Genomic DNA, 16,240 nt, shown 5'->3' on the forward strand with positions numbered 1-16,240 from the left:
TGTGTGTGTGTGTGTGTGTGTGTGTGTGTGTGTGTGTGTGTGTGTGTTTGTATGGAGTGCTCAAAGTGTGAGCTCACGGAATATGAAAAACTCACTCTTCTTTACATAGTGGGAATGCTGTTTCCTTGGTCTTTTGTAAATATATTTTTTTCAAAAAGTGCTTTTGTGCTTCACTTAAACAAAAATAAAAATCTGACATCAGGATTGTGGGTGATAATGGGAGGTAAGTGATACAAGCATATTAAAGCAAAGTCCTTCATTTGAAGGACTGATCCACCCACTTCTTAAGTGTTTCTTGCTATTCACTGCAGAATCTGGAGGACTTACACACAGTACTTCTCTAGGTACCAACCACAAAGCTTCCATGAATTTATTAGAATTTTATCTTTTACCCTGGCCCTAATGAAACAGCACCCAGCTATCAAATGTAGAAATATAGAAGCCAACACCATCAACCTCAGGTTTCAAGAGCTCCACATTTTTATTTATGTCTAATTCATCTCTGAAATATAGAATCGATAATGGAATTAATCCATTATTCCAAACATATCCAGAATAAACTGGGTGTGGGGACTGACACTACAGCATTGAACAGTTTAGGACTCACATAAAAGCTCTTTAATTTGACAAACAGACACACCTTGCTTTTCATACTCCAGATAATTCAGAGCTGTGGGAGCACACAAAATAGAAGTTGGAAGTTCATAAAAAGAGATGCTGAACAGGAGGCTGTGCACACTGTAACAGTAAAAGCTTGAAAAATGTGAATGCATATAAATAAATTTAAACTTTAATCTGCTGAATATTTTGAGCAAGAGATCAACATAATAAGGTATGTGTTTTAGGAGCAGATTATGCATTGGAGTCAGAAAGATTAGTCAGGAAGCTAATATATGAATTTGGGAGAAGTTAATGAAGCCTGAGTCAGATCAATGACAGTGACCAGAAAGGATTAATTCAAGAGATAGTCAAGAGGTATATTTGAGAGAGTGAGAGTTAGAGGGCAGATGGAAGACACTCAAATTCCCAGAAATTTGATTTCAATTTACTATTAGACCAGGCAATTTGCTGGAGACACATTATTCAGAGAGAGAATTGCATGATAAGAATAAGGAAGGAAAATTGGGTCCTTCTTTCCAAGATGGTGGATTAGACATTTTTAGCATGCCTCTACCACTTAGAAATAGCAAAATAGTGCATAAAAAATCAAATCTATGAGCTTTAATTTAAAAAGGAAAATGGGAATCTACCACAATCATGAAGGACACCTTAGATCCTGCAGCAGAGAACAACGGCAAATAGCCCATGATGGCAACTAGCTGATAAGAGTGAAGCTCCAGTATGTAAGGAAGGCAGAGAGCCTCCCTCTGTGACTCACCTTTCCAATGAGGATCTGAGCAGCCCAGGCTGAGGGAGAACACTTTGTTTCTCCCAAGCCCTGGCACTAACTTGTGGAGAGGCTTGGAGATGCTTTGAGGGAAAGACACCAGGAATAGCTGCAGGCATTTTCCCAGACCTGGAACACTGCATTAAAAATGTAGGATGCCATTTTTAATCTGGGCACATACAAAGACCGCCATTCTTTGGTAACCTGGCAGTGTGGCTGCAGGGGCATTTTAGTCTTGGGCCAGAGATTGAAGCATCTACTCCAGAGTGGGTAGGGACCTCCACAGTCAGATCTGTGGAAAGTGCCTGAGCAGTAGCTACCAGAACTGTGTTCTCAACCATTGTAGGCCCGGAGCAGGAGCAGAGCTGCTACAGCTGCAGTTTCTCCTGGATGACAAGACTTACAGCCAGGACCAGTTTAGCAACCTGGAACTGATCTTCACATGTCATTGCTGGGTGCCCCAGTCTGCTCCTCTGAGATTGTGTAGCAGGGTTATCTTTTCTTCACCCTCAGGCAGAAAACCAGGTAGAGGACCTGCTTGCCCAGACCAGCAGCCTGAGCCATACCACCCTTCATGGACATAGACCAGGGTGCAGCAGGGCTCTTACTCTCCATGCCCAGGCAGATCTCCAGGAATTCAAAGCACCCTCTTACCTGGCTCAGCAACCTGAGCCCCCCAACCCTTCCTGTGCATAGATCATGGTGCACTGGGACCGTCTCTGCTCCACACGGAGGCAGATCGCCAGGCATGTGGAACAACCACTCACATGAAATAGCGGCCTGAATCACCCTATCCCTCCTGTACAGAGATCCTTTATAGGGGGCACCTCTCCATTTCATGCCAGGCAGATAGATCTCCAGGCATTCAAAGCACCCACCCACCTGGATCAGCAACCTGAGCTTCCCCACCCTTTCTGGGCATAGATTGTAGCGCATATATCCCTCTCTGCTCCACACCAGGGGAGATCTCCAAGCATTCAAAGTACCTGCTTGCCCAGATTGGCAGCCTGAGCCACCCCATCATTCCTGTGCAGAGATCTGGGTGCAGGGGGGCCTTCTCTGCTCCATGCTCAGGCAGATCTCCAAGTATTTGGAGGAACCACTCACCTGGAACAGCAGCCTCAGCTGTCCCACCTTTCTTATGCAGAGATCCTGGTGCCAGGGGGCACCTCTCCACTACATGGCCAGGCAGATTTTCAGGCATCTAGTGCACCCACTGTCCTAGATTAGGAGTTTAGGCCATCCCCATGCAAAGAACTTGAAGCTGAGGAGGTTTTCCAGCTCCACACCTAGGCATATCTCTGGGTGTTTGGTGGCTGCCCACTGGATTCTCCCTCAGTGCTGGGGCTTGTGCTTGCCATCAGGGAACTTGTAGCAAACCTGTCCAGACTAGATCTGTACATCTGCCCCCCACATCCCAGGACTGAGGATGGAATTCAGACAACTGTGCACTCCATGAATCAACCCATTGCCTAAGGCAACAGAGAGCTTCTCTCAATAATTACGGATCAAGTATATACCCAGCCACATTGGCCATGGCCAGCTCTTATGCATAAGCACCACGCATCCACTGGTTTGTAGGTCGAACGGCACAGCTCAATAAAAACCTGTGACAGAAGTGCACAGGGCTATGGAAACAAAGCCAAAAGACCCTACTCAACATTCTCGAAAGTCACACACACTACGGAGGGAGGGAGAAGGGAAAGAAAATGACAATTGTATAGGGAAAGAAAGAAAAAGAAAAATCCTACCTGCACAAAAAGTCATTTTAAAAATCAGAAGTGCCAGTATCTCCAGATGAGAAAGAACCAGTGCAAGAATTCTGGCACTATGAGAAATACGAATGTAATGATACCACCAAAGGATCACACTAGCTTTCCAGCAATGGTCCCTAGCCAATACGGAAACTCAGAAATGACAGATAAAGAACTCAAATCATGGATTGCAAGGAATCTCAATGAGATCAAAGAGAAAACTGAAAATCATCACAAAAAAAACTTCTAAAGCAATCCAGGAAATGAAGGAAGAGATACACATCTTAGGAAGAAAGAAATCAGAGCTTCTAGAATCAATAAATTCAAGTAATTTCAAAATTCAATCGAAAGTTTTATCAATGGACTGAACCATGCAAAATAAAAATGTTTTAGAGCTTGAACAACAATCTTTCAAAGTAGACAGATAAAACTAAGGCAAAGGACATTAACAAATAAACATCTTCAAGAAGTATGGAATTATGTAAAGTGATCAAACCCACAAATCATTGCCATTCCTGAGAGAGATGAAGAAAAAAAAACCTGGGAAACACACTTGAGGAACAAATCTTTTAAAAATCTCTAATCTTGATAGAGAAGTACATAGCCAGATATAAGAAATCCAGAGAACACCTGAAAGATACTACAGAAAATGAACATCACCAATACATATCTTGCCCAGGCTGTTTAAAGGCAATGCTAAGGGCTGAGTGTGGTGGCTCATGCCTGCATCGCAGCACTTTGGGACGCCGAGGTAGTTGGATTACTTTAGGTCAGGAGTTCAAGACCAGCCTGGCCAACATGGTGAAACCCTGTCTCTCCTAAAAGCACAAAAATTACCCAGGTATGGTGGTGGGCACCTGTAATCCCAGCTACTCAGGAGGCTGAGGAGAATCGTTTGAATCTGGGAGGTGGAGGTTGCAGTAAACTGAGATGGCACCACTGTACTCTAGCCTTAGTGAAAGAGCAAGACTTCATCAAAAAAAAAAGAAACTCCAACCAAGAATTTCATATCCCATCAAACTAAGCTTCATAAGCCAAGGGGAAATAAAATATTTTCAAGACAAGCAAGCACTGAGGGAATTCATTATCACTAGACCAGCCTTACAAGAGATCCTTAAGTGGTTCTACACATGGAAATTAAAGAATAATACCTACTACTACAAAAACATACTTAAGTACATAGCCCACACCCCCTATCAAGCAACCACACAATAGAAACTACAAAGCAACTACCTAACAACTACATGATAGGATCAAAACCTCACATCCTCATATATCAATATTAACCTGGAAAGTAAATAATCTAAATGCCATACTTAAAAGGCACAGAGTGGGAAGGTGGGGAAAAAAGAGAGAAGAAAAAAAAAAAGCACAAGACCTATCTATCTTCTGTCTTCAAGAGACACATTTCACACATAATGACACCCACAGGCTCAAAGTAAAGGGTTGGAAAGAGCACGGTCACTATTCTTACATCAGATAAAACAGACTTTATACCAACAATGTAAAATAGGACAAAGAAGGTAATTATGTAATACTAAAGGGTTCAACAAGATAACTATCATATATATGCACCCAACACTGGAGCACCCAGATTCATAAAACAAATACTTCTAAATATACAAAAATACATAGCCACACAAAGATAGTGAGGGACTTCAACACCCCAGTGACAGTGTTAGACAGATCATCAAGTCAGAAAACAAAGAAATTATGAACTTAAATTTGACAAATTGGACCTAATATCTACAGAACACTCTACCCATCAACAACAGAATATACATTCATCTCCTCTGCACCAGAACATATTCCAAGATTAACCACATGCTCTACCATAAAGCAAATTTCAAATTCCAAAAACAAATTGAAATCATACCTACCACTCTCAGGCCACAGTGGAATAAAAATAAAAATAAATACTAAGAGGATCCCTCAAAAACCACAAAATCACATGGAAATGAAATAGCTTGTCCTGAATAACTTTTGGGTAAACAACAAAATTAAGTCAACATAAAAAACTTATTTGAAATAAATGAAAACAGAGACACAGTACACCAAAAATCTCTGGGATGCAACAAAAGCAGGGTTAGGAGGAAAGTTTATAGGACTAAATGCCGACATCAAAAAAATTAGAAAGATCCCAAATTAATGAACTAACATCAAACCTAGAGGAACTAGAAAAACAAGAACAAACTAGCCCCAGGGCTAGCAGAATAAAAAAAAAATTAAAATCAGAAAATAATTGAACAATATTGAGACCCAAAAATCCACATAAAGAATTGACAAACCCAACAGCTGGTTCTTTGAAAGGATAAACAAGATTAATAGACCAATAGCTAGATTAACAAAAAAAAAAAGAAGATCCAAATAATCACAATCAGAAATGACAAGGTAATATTACAACCAATTCCACAGAAACGCAAAAGATTCTCAGACTATCATGATCACACTTAAAAGACTATGCATGTAAACTAGAAAATCTCAAGGAAATGAATAAATTCCTGAAAACACAATCTCCCACGATTAAATCAGGAAAAATTTGAAACCCCGAAGAGACCAATATTGAGTTCCAAGACTTAATCCATAATAAATTTTTTAAAAAAGAGACAAAAAAAAAAAAAAAACCCTCCTGGACCAGATGGTTTCACAGCAAAATTCTACCAGACATACAAAGAAGATCTGATACCAATTTCACTGAAACTATTCAGAAAAAAAAAAAAAATTGAGGAGGAAAGATTCCTCCTTAACTCATTCTATGAAGCTTGCATCACCCAAGTGACAAAGCACAGGAAAAAAAACTGTAGAACAATACCCCTGAAAAACAGACAAAAAACTCAACAAAATACTAGCAAACCAAATTAGCAAACCAAATTCAGCAGCACATCAAAGTGTCAATTCACCATGACCAAGTAAGCTTAATTTCTGGGATACAAGGCCATTAGTAAATGTGACTCACCACATAAACAGTATTAACAACAAAAATGATATGATCATCTTGATAGACATAGAAAAAGCTTTCAATGAAATACAACATCACTTTATGATTAAAAAAAAAAAAAAAAAACTCACAAGAAACCAGGCATTGAAGGAACATACCTCAAAATAATAAGAGCCGTATATGACAAACCCTCAGCCAGCATCATACTGAAAAGGCAAAAACTGGAAGCATTCCTTTTGAGAACTGAAACAGGACAAGGATACCTACTCTTCCTACTTCTACTCAACATAGTACTGGAGATGCTAGCCAGACCAATCAGGCAAGATAAAGAAATTCTAAGAAGTTAAGCCATCTCCCTTCACTGATGATATGATTCTATACCTAGAAAACCCTACAACCTCCACCAAAGGCTCCTGATCTCAGTAAAGTTTCAGGATACAACATAAGTATTAAAAAAAATAAGTATTATTTCTATACACCACTTGAACATTATGTTCAAGTTAACAGGCAAATCAAGAATGTAATCACACTTACAGTAGCCTCCAAAAAATAAAATACCTAAGAATACACCTAACCAAGGAGGTGAAAGATTTCTACAAGAACTACAAAACACTGTTCAAATAAATCATAGATGACAGAAACAAATGGAAAACATCCCATGTTCATGACTTGGAAAAATCAATATCATAAAAATGGCCATACTGCCCAAGGCAATCTACAGATTCATTGCTGTTCCAACAACTTACCAACTTAATTTTTCAAAAAACTAGAAAAAACTATTTTAAAATTCATATAAAACAAACCAAAAAAAAAAAAAAAGCCCAAATAGCCAAGGCAATTTTAAGCAAAAAGAACAAAGTTGGTGACACCACATTACCTGACATAAAACTATACTATAAAACTATACTACAAGACTATCATGACAAAAATAGCATGGCACTGGTACAAAAGTAGACACATAGTGCAGTGGAAAATAGAAAACCCAGAAACAAAGCCACACACCTAACAGCCATCCTATCTTTGATAAATATGACAAAAACAAGCAGCAGGGAAAGGACCGCCTATTCAATAAATGGTGCTGAGATAGTTGGCCAGCCATATGCAGAATGAAACTGGACTCCTTTCACCATACATAAAATTTTACTCCAGATGGATTAAAGATTTAAACATAAGACATTAAACTGTAAGAATCCTGGAAGAATAGCTTGAGTCATCATTGGCCATCAGAGAAATGCAAATCAAAACCACAATGAGATACCATCTCACACCAGTTAGAATGGCAATCATTAAAAAGTCAGGAAACAACAGGTGCTGGAGAGGATGTGGAGAAATAGGAACACTTTTACACTGTTGGTAGGATTGTAAACTAGTTCAACCATTATGGAAAACAGTATGGCGATTTCTCAAGGATCTAGAACTAGAAGTACCATATGACCCAGCCATCCCATTACTGGGTATATACCCAAAGGATTATAAATCATGCTGCTATAAAGACACATGCACACATATGTTCATTGTGGCACTATTCACAATAGCAAAGACTTGGAATCAACCCAAATGTCCATCAGTGACAGACTGGATTAAGAAAATGTGGCACATATACACCATGGAATACTCTGCAGCCATAAAAAGGATGAGTTCGTGTCCTTTGTAGGGACATGGATGCAGCTGGAAACCATCATTGTCAGCAAACTGTTGCAAGAACAGAAAACCAAACACCACATGTTCTCACTCATAGGTGGGAACTGAACAATGAGATCACTTGGACTCAGGAAGGGGAACATCACACACCGGGGCCTATTATGGGGGGGAGGGGGAAGGGATTGCATTGGGAGTTATACCTGATGTAAATGACGAGTTGATGGGTGCAGCACACCAACATGGCACAAGTATACATATGTAACAAACCTGCACGTTATGCACATGTACCCTAGAACTTAAAGTATAATAATAATAATAATAATAAAAAGAATCCTGGAAGAAAACCCAGGAAATGGATATAAGCCTTAGGAAAGAATTTATGAGTAAGTCCAAAAAAGAAATTGCAAGAAAAACAAAAATTGACAAGTGAAACCTAATTAAATTAATGAGCTTCTGCACAGCAAAAGAGACTATCAGCAGAGTAAACAGATAACCTATAAAATTGGAGAAAATATTTGCAAACTATACATCTGACAAAAGTCTAACATCCACAATCTATAGTGAACTTAAAATAATTAAACAAGCAGAAAACAAATAACCCCCTTTAAAAATGAGTGAAAGACATGAATACACACTTCTTGAAAGAAGACATACATGTGGCCAACAAACATGGTAAAATGCTCATTACCACTAATAATCAGAGAAATTCAAATCAAATCCACAGTAAGATGCTATGTCATACCAATCGGAATGGTCATTATGAAAAAGTCAAAAAACAACAGATGTTGGTGAGGCTGTGGAGAAAAGGAAATGTTTATATGCTGTTGGTGGTAATGTAAATTATTTCAGCCACTGTGGAAAATAGGAGATTTTCAAAGAATTTTAAACAGAGCTAACAATTTGACTCTGGAAAAGAAAATAAATTGTTCTTCCAAAAAAATATGCATTCATATGTTCACTACAGCACTATTCACCATACCCAAGACATAGGAATTAACCTGGGTGCCAATCAATGGTGGACTGAACAAAGGAAATATGGTGCATATGCACCATGAAATACTATGCAACCATAAAAAATGAAATCATGGTCGGGTACAGTGGTTCACAACTGTAATCCCAGCACTTTGGGAGGCCAAGGCAGGTTGATCACGAGGTCAGGAGTTCAAGACCAGCCTGGCCAAGATGGTGAAACCCCGTCTCTACTAAAAATACAAAAATTAGCCGGGCATGGTGGCAGGCACCTGCAATCCCAGCTACTCAGGAATCTAAGGCAGACAATTGCTTGAACCCGGGAGGCAGAAGTTGCAGTGAGCCGAGATCACGCCACTACACTCCAGCCTGGGTGACACAGCAAGACTCCATCTCAAAAAACGAAACAAAATCATGTTCTTTGCAGCAACCATGGTTGTAGCTGGAGGCCGTCATCCAAAGTGAATAACCATGAGAACAGAAAACCAAATGCCACATGTTCTCACTTATAAGTGGGAGCTAAGCACTGTGTACTCATGGACATAAAGACGGCTAAAATAGACACTGGGGACTACTAGAGGTGGGGAGGGAGAAGGGGAGGGAGAAGGGGAGGGAGAAAGGGAGGGAGGGAGGAAGAGGGACAACTATTAGGTACTATGCTCAGTACATGGCTGATGGACTTAATTATACCCCAAACCTCAGCATCACACAATGTACCCAGGTAACAAACCTGCACATGTACCCCTTGAATCTAAAAGCTGAAAATATTTTTTTTAAAAAAGCATAAAGAAAACGTACTATACATCTTCTATGTGCCAAGCCGTGTATTAGGATCTAGTATGACAATGTTGAACAAAATTGCACCATCAACAGGTGAATAAACTATGGTACATTTGACAATGGAATACTATTCATCATTACAAATAAATGAGCTATCAAGCCATCATGGAGAAACTTTAAACACATTTGATTAAGTGAAAGAAGCCAATCTGAAAAGGCTACTTGCTGTGATTCCAAGTATATGACATTCTGAAAAAGGCAAAACTATGGAGACAGTAAAAAAGATCAGTGGTAAGGCATATATGGGAAATCTCTGTACCTTCTGCTCAATTTTGCTGTGAATGTAAAACTGCTCTAAAACATAAAATCTGTTTTAAAATGCATTCCCAACTTAAAAATGCAAAAATAAAAAAGATCAATGGTTGTCAGCGTGGAGAGGAGAGGGATGACTAGGCAAGGCACAGAGGATTTTTATTTTTATTTCTTTCCACCTTTTATTTTAGGTTCAAGGAATACATGTGTCTGTCTGTTGCATGTTGCGGGATTTGGTGTACAGATAATTTTGTCACCCAGGTAATCAGCATAATACCCAATAGATAGTTTTTCAACCCCTGCCTCCCTCTCTCCATCTTCCATGGCCCCACTGTATATCGTGGGTTTACAGCCTTGCGCTCCCTCTCAATCCTCTCAGAGTGGGGGCTCCTCTCCCACCTAAGTGCTGGCTGCAGATCTCGGATCAACACTCCCAGACTGCACCACATCCCTGGGGTAAGCTCAGACGTTTTGTTCCCTCCCCAGCTTCTGGCAACAAGTGCAATGGGGGCTTTCACTTGTCGCCTGGGGCTCCGCCCCCCGAGAAACACAGATCCACTGCCAATCAAAGTGATCGACCCAGGGTGGGGGCCGCATTTCAGGCCCAAGGTGGACGGCCCTGCCTGGTTATGAGCAGAGGAAGAGGGGGATTTGCAGGGAAGACAAAATGGCCTCTCCCTAGGGCAGTTGTAGCCTCCCAGAGGTCTAGTAAAGCACTCGGGGTCTTTGTGCCTTCCCCAGCCCTAGGGTGGCACGGGCAGTACTGCTGCAGTGGCAGTGGTAGAGGGGCTTTCGGTTGCCCCGGGAGCTCCAACCCAGAGAAATGCAGAGCTGCTGCCAATGGGAATGTTCAGCCTCGGGTGCAGTGGCTGCATTCGAGGCCTGAGCTAGCAGGCCCTGCGTAGTGAAGGGCAGTGGGGTGAGAGTTCACAGGGAAGAGACTGGGTTCCATCTCGTATAGTGGCTGTAGTGTGCTGGAGGTACGAGTAAAGCACTCAGGCGCTATTGCTTCCCCAGTCCGAGGGCAGCAAGGGTGGACCCCATACAGTGGCAATGGCAGAGGGCCTGTGGCTGGTCTCTGAGATTTCCTTTCCAGAGAAATGCACAGCCACCGCGGAAGTGACCAAGCAGAGGCAAGGTGGCTGTGCCAGGGCCCAGATGGGAAGCCCCACCCAGTGTGGAGTAGCAGGGACAGAGACCGTGTAGACAGTAGACCAGTCGCTTTTCCATAAGGCAGCTAGCTGTACTGTGCAGGAGACCCACCATCAAACCCTTTGGCTCTTCCCTCCCTGTCCAGCCTGAGTGCAGTAGGGTCAGGGGCTGTTGCAGTGGCTAAAATGGCAGGCTTGTCTGTTACCCCTGGGAGCTCTGTCTCAGAGAAATGCAAAGCTACTCCCAGCCCAAGACTCAGGCAGGGTGAGGTGGCTGTGCTGGGGCCCCAGGCCAGTGGGCTTTGAGTGGAGAGCTACAGTGGAGGTGAAACCTGCAGCCCTTCTGCTTCTTAGCACTATGGATGCAGCCCCTACCCTGGGTGCAGTCTGGGATATGCGAAAGAGTCAGGCTTCTCTTGTTGGCAGAGCTATGGCAGCTGGCGCCAGGGTGCTCAGGAGTTCAGGCCCTTGGGGATCTACATAGGCCTGGGAGGCTCTGGCCAGACTCCACTGCAGCTCTCAGTGTCAGTCTAAAAACACTCAGAGGAGAGGGTCAGGGGGATCTCCTCTGCCTAGGATTGTAGAGTCATGGTAGAAGCGTGGGTCCCCAGGGGCTCTCATTCACTCACCGTTTCCCAGCAGTGGGGGCCTCCCAGGCTCTAAGCCAATCCCAGGTGGGTGGCTGCCCTGTCTCCTTGTTCTGTGTTCTCCATGGGTCATGCTGCTTTCTTGATGAATTCCAACCTGTCCTCCTGGACCATCCAGTTGAAGAGCTAGTGTTTAAACACCACTCTATCTCCTCTCTGTGAGAGGCGCACACAAGTCCACAGGATTTTTAGAGCAGTGAAACTGCTGTGATCCTATAATGGTGGGTGTGTGTCATTATACATTTGTCCACACCACAGAATGTTCAACACCAAGAGTGAACCCTAATGCAACCTGTGGGTTTGGGGTGATTAGGATGTGTTGACGTAGGTTCATCAAATGTAACCAATGTACCACTCTTGTGCCCAGTGCTGATACTAAGGAAGGCTGTGCATGTGTAGGGGTGTGGAGTATTTAAGAATTCTCCCTACTTTCTACTCAGTGTTGCTGTGAACCTTAAACTGCTCCAAAATATAAACTCTATTTTTTAAAATTATGCCCTCTAGAGGAAATGCATACATTCTAGGAGGGAGAGCTTACATTGTAGAAGAAAAATACAAATTATAAACAAAGACAAATTATCACCTGATTACTAATGAACCAGCAAGGAAAAAAAAAAGAAATGGTTACTATACTGGAGTGATTGATTCTAACTATCACGAAAATAGCTATAACGCAATTGGACCAGAGAAGAGTATGTGTGGAATGCTTGAAGTCCTCAGGGGATGCCTTTTAGTACTCCCATGTTCTGTGATAAGAATACTGGATATGAGAAAGTGCTGGGGAATGGGAGTGGCAGGGGGCAGGGCCAAGATGGCAGAATAGAAGCAGCAGTGATCAGAGGCTTTCATTGAAAAGAACCAAAACATGGTGTGAATCCTGAGCTGGCAACTGAGGTATCCAGGTTCTGTCACTAGGACTGACTAGGCAGCTGGCATGACCCTGGAAGAGGAAGGAAGAACAGTGTGGTGCAGCAGCCCACCTGAGAGCCACATGGGGCAGGGGAGCCCCCACCCCCAGCCAAGAGAGGTAGTGAGTGAGCATGCTACCCAGCCTGGAAAACCATGCTTTTTCCATGCAACAGTGCAACCCATACATCAGAAGATCCCACTTGTGAGACCACACCACTAGGGCCTTGGGTCCCAACCACGGAGCTGCACAGATTCTCAACATCCACTCAGCTAGGATCTGCTTAAGCCTGCCAAGTCCCTGGAAGGATAGGGAGGCCACCACAACTGTGGCTGCCTGATGTCTAAGCCATCTGAGCTCCTTGGGGGAGGGGCATAGCCAACACTGGGACTGCTAGCTGACTAACACACTAAGGTCCCAGTGCGGAGGAAGGGCAGCAGCCACCTCTATAGCTCTATACCATGGTTTTCCCCTGCCGAAGCCCAGGAGGCTGGATGCCTTGTTCCCAAGAGGTATTCCCCATAGCCCAACACATTGGCCTCTTCAGGCCTGACCCTGACCCATCCCTCCTCACTGGGTAGGGCCTCCCTGCAAGAACTCCAACAACTCCAGTCAGGGTCTCAGGAACAGAACTCTGATCTCCCTGGGCCTAAGCCCCTAGGGAGAGGGGTGCTGTAGTCTCTGCGGAGTAGCAGACTTAGTGTTTCCTCCTGCTAGTTCTGAAGAATCCAGGCAACCTAAATGAGTGGGTCACCCCCCAGCAGTGCACACCCCCTCCACCAAGGGAAAGCCAAAGTGCTTCGTTAAATGAGTCCTGCTCCCTGTGCCACCCAACTGGGTGAGACTCCCCAAAAGGGGTTGTCAAACACCCTAAACAGGGTCATTTCTACTGGCATCAGGTAGGTGTCCCTCAAGGTCAGAGATCCAGAGGAAGGAGCAGGCACCCATCTTTGCTATTCTGCAGGCTCCTTGAGTGACATCTCCAGATACAAGAGTGAACCAGATGAGTAGGGCCTGAAGTGAACTCCCAGCAAACCACAGCAGCCCTACAGAAGAGGGACCTGACCATTAAAGAAAAACAAACAGAAAACAACAACATCAACAAAAAAATTCCCCACAAAAGTCTCAAAGGGTCAGCAGCCTCAAAGATCAAAACTAGACAAACTCATGAAGATGAGAAAGAATTAACTAAATGCTGAAAACAAAAGGCCAGAGTGCCTCTTCTCCTCCAAATAATCACAACACCCCTCCAGCAAGAGCGCAGAACTGGACAGAGGATGAGATGGACAAATTGACAGAAGTGGCTTCAGAAAGTGGATAATAATAAACTCTGCTGAGCCAAAGGAACACATTCTAATCCAATGCAAAGAAACTAAGAACCTAGATAAAAGGTTGCAGGAACTGCCAGCTAGAATAACCAGTTTATAGAAGAATATAAATGACCTGATGGAGCTGAAAAACAAAGCACAAGAACTTCATGAAGCAAACACAAGTATCAATAGCCAAATTGGTCAAACAAGAGAAAGAATATCAGACTTTGAAGACCATCTTGCTGAAATAAGGCAGACAGACAAGATCAGAGAAAAAAGAATGAAAAAGAATGAACAAACCTCTGAGAAATATGGGACTGTGTAAAAAGACTGGACCTACGATAGATTGGAGTACCTGAAAGAGATGGGGAGAATGGAACCAAGTTGGAAAAGACACTTCAGGATACTATCCAGGACTTCCCCAACCTAGTAAGACAGGCCAACATTCTAATTCAGAAAAATACAGAGAACACCAATGAGATAACTCCAGGAGAAGAGCAACCCCAAGACACATAATCATCAGATTCTCCAAGGTCAAAATAAAGGAAAATGTGTTAGAAGCAGCCAGAGAGAAAGGCCAGATCACCTACAATGGGAAGCCCATCAGACTAATAGCAGATCTCTCAGCAGAAACACTACAAGCCAAAAGAGTGTGGGGCCAATATTCAACATTCTTAAAGAAAATAATTTTCTTCTAAACTTAATAAATGAAGGAGAAATAAAATCCTTTTTAGACAAGCAAATGCTGAGGGATTTCATCACCAAGAGGCCTGCTTTGCAAGAGCTCCTGAAGGAAGCACTAAATATGGAAAGGAAAAAGTGGTACCAGCCACTACCAAAACACACCAAAATGTGAACACCAACACACTATGGAGAAACTGCTTCAACTAGTGTGCAAAATAACCAGCTACCATCGTGATGACAGGATCAAATTCACACAAAACAATATTAACCTTAAATGTAAATAGACTAAATGACCCAATTAAAAAACCTCAGATTGGCAAATTAGATGAAGAGTCAAGACTCACCTGTGTGCTGTATTCAGGAACCCACCTCACATGCAAAGACACACACAGGTTCAAAATAAAGGAATGGAGGAAAATTTGCCAAGCAAATGGAAAGCAAAAAAAAAATGCAGGAGTTGCAATCCTAGTCTCTGACAAAACAAACTTTAAACCAACAAAGGTCAAAAAAGACAAAGAAGGAAATTACATAATGGTAAAGGGATCAATTCAACAGGAAGAGATAACTATCCTAAATACATATGCACCCAATACAAGAGCACCCAGAGTCATAAAACAGCTTCTTAGAGATCTACAAATAGACTTAGATTCCCACACAATACTAGTGTGAGATAACAGCCCCACTGTCAATATTGCACAGATCAACGAGAAAGAAAATTAACAAGGATAGTCAGGACTTGAACTCGGCTCTGGATCAAGTGGACCTAATAGACATCTACAGAACTCTCCATCCCATATCAACTGAATACATATTCTTCTCAGCACCTCATCACACTTATTCTAAAATCGACCATATAATTGGAAGTAAAACACTCCTAAGCAAATGCAAAAGAACTGAAATCATAACAGTCTGTCATACCACAGTGCAATCAAATTAGAACTCAGGATTAAGAAACTCACTAAAAAACACACAACTACATGGAAATTGAACTACCTGCTCCTGAATAACTCCTGGGTAAATAATGAAATTAAAGCAGAAATCAAGAAGTTCTTTGAAACCAATGAGAACAGAGACAACATACTAGAATCTCTGGGACACAACTAAAGCAGGGTTAAGAGGGAAATGTATAGCAGTAAATGCCCACATCGGAAAGCAGGAAAGATCTCAAATTGACACCTTAACATCATGATTAAAAGAACTAGAGAAGCAAGAGCAAGAAAATTCAAAAGGTAGCAGAAAACAAGAAATAACTAAGATCAGAGAAGAACTGAAGGAGATAGAAACACAAAAAAACCTGTCAAAAAGTCAATGAAGAGCTTGTTTTTTGAAAAAAAATTAACAAGATAGACCACTAGCTAGACTAATAAAGAGAAAAGAATCAAATAGACACAATAAAAAATGATAAAGGGATATCCCCAATGATCCCACAGAAATACAAATTACCATCAGAGAATACTATAAACACTTCCATGCCAATAAACTACAAAATCTAGAAAACATGGATAAATTTCTGGATACATACACTCTCCCAAGATTAAACCAAGAAGGAGTCAAATCCCTGAATAGACCAATAATAAGTTCTGAAATTGAGGCAGTAATAGCCTACCAACCAAATAAAAGCCCAGGACCAGACAGATTCATGCCAAATTCTACCAGAGGTACAAAGAGGAGCTGGTACCATTCCTTCTGAAAGTATTCCAAACAATTGAAAAGGAGCGATTCCTCCCTAACTCATTTTGGGAGGCCAGCTTCCTCCTGAT

The 16,240-nt window shown here is 42.1% G+C and overlaps 1 long non-coding RNA gene across 1 annotated transcript in view; it reads right to left on the reverse strand.

Moving 5' to 3' along the window:
- LOC111529320 overlaps nucleotides 1-1,468 on the reverse strand; it is a 23,605-nt gene extending 22,137 nt beyond the window's left edge. The window contains exon 1 of the long non-coding RNA XR_002727390.1: nucleotides 1,379-1,468. This is a non-coding gene — a long non-coding RNA (uncharacterized LOC111529320). The remainder of the gene's footprint in view (nucleotides 1-1,378) is intronic.
- Nucleotides 1,469-16,240: the final 14,772 nt, after the last annotated feature.

Source organism: Piliocolobus tephrosceles, chromosome X, assembly GCF_002776525.5.
Source record: "Piliocolobus tephrosceles isolate RC106 chromosome X, ASM277652v3, whole genome shotgun sequence".
In the NCBI taxonomy this organism is placed as follows: domain Eukaryota; kingdom Metazoa; phylum Chordata; class Mammalia; order Primates; family Cercopithecidae; genus Piliocolobus; species Piliocolobus tephrosceles.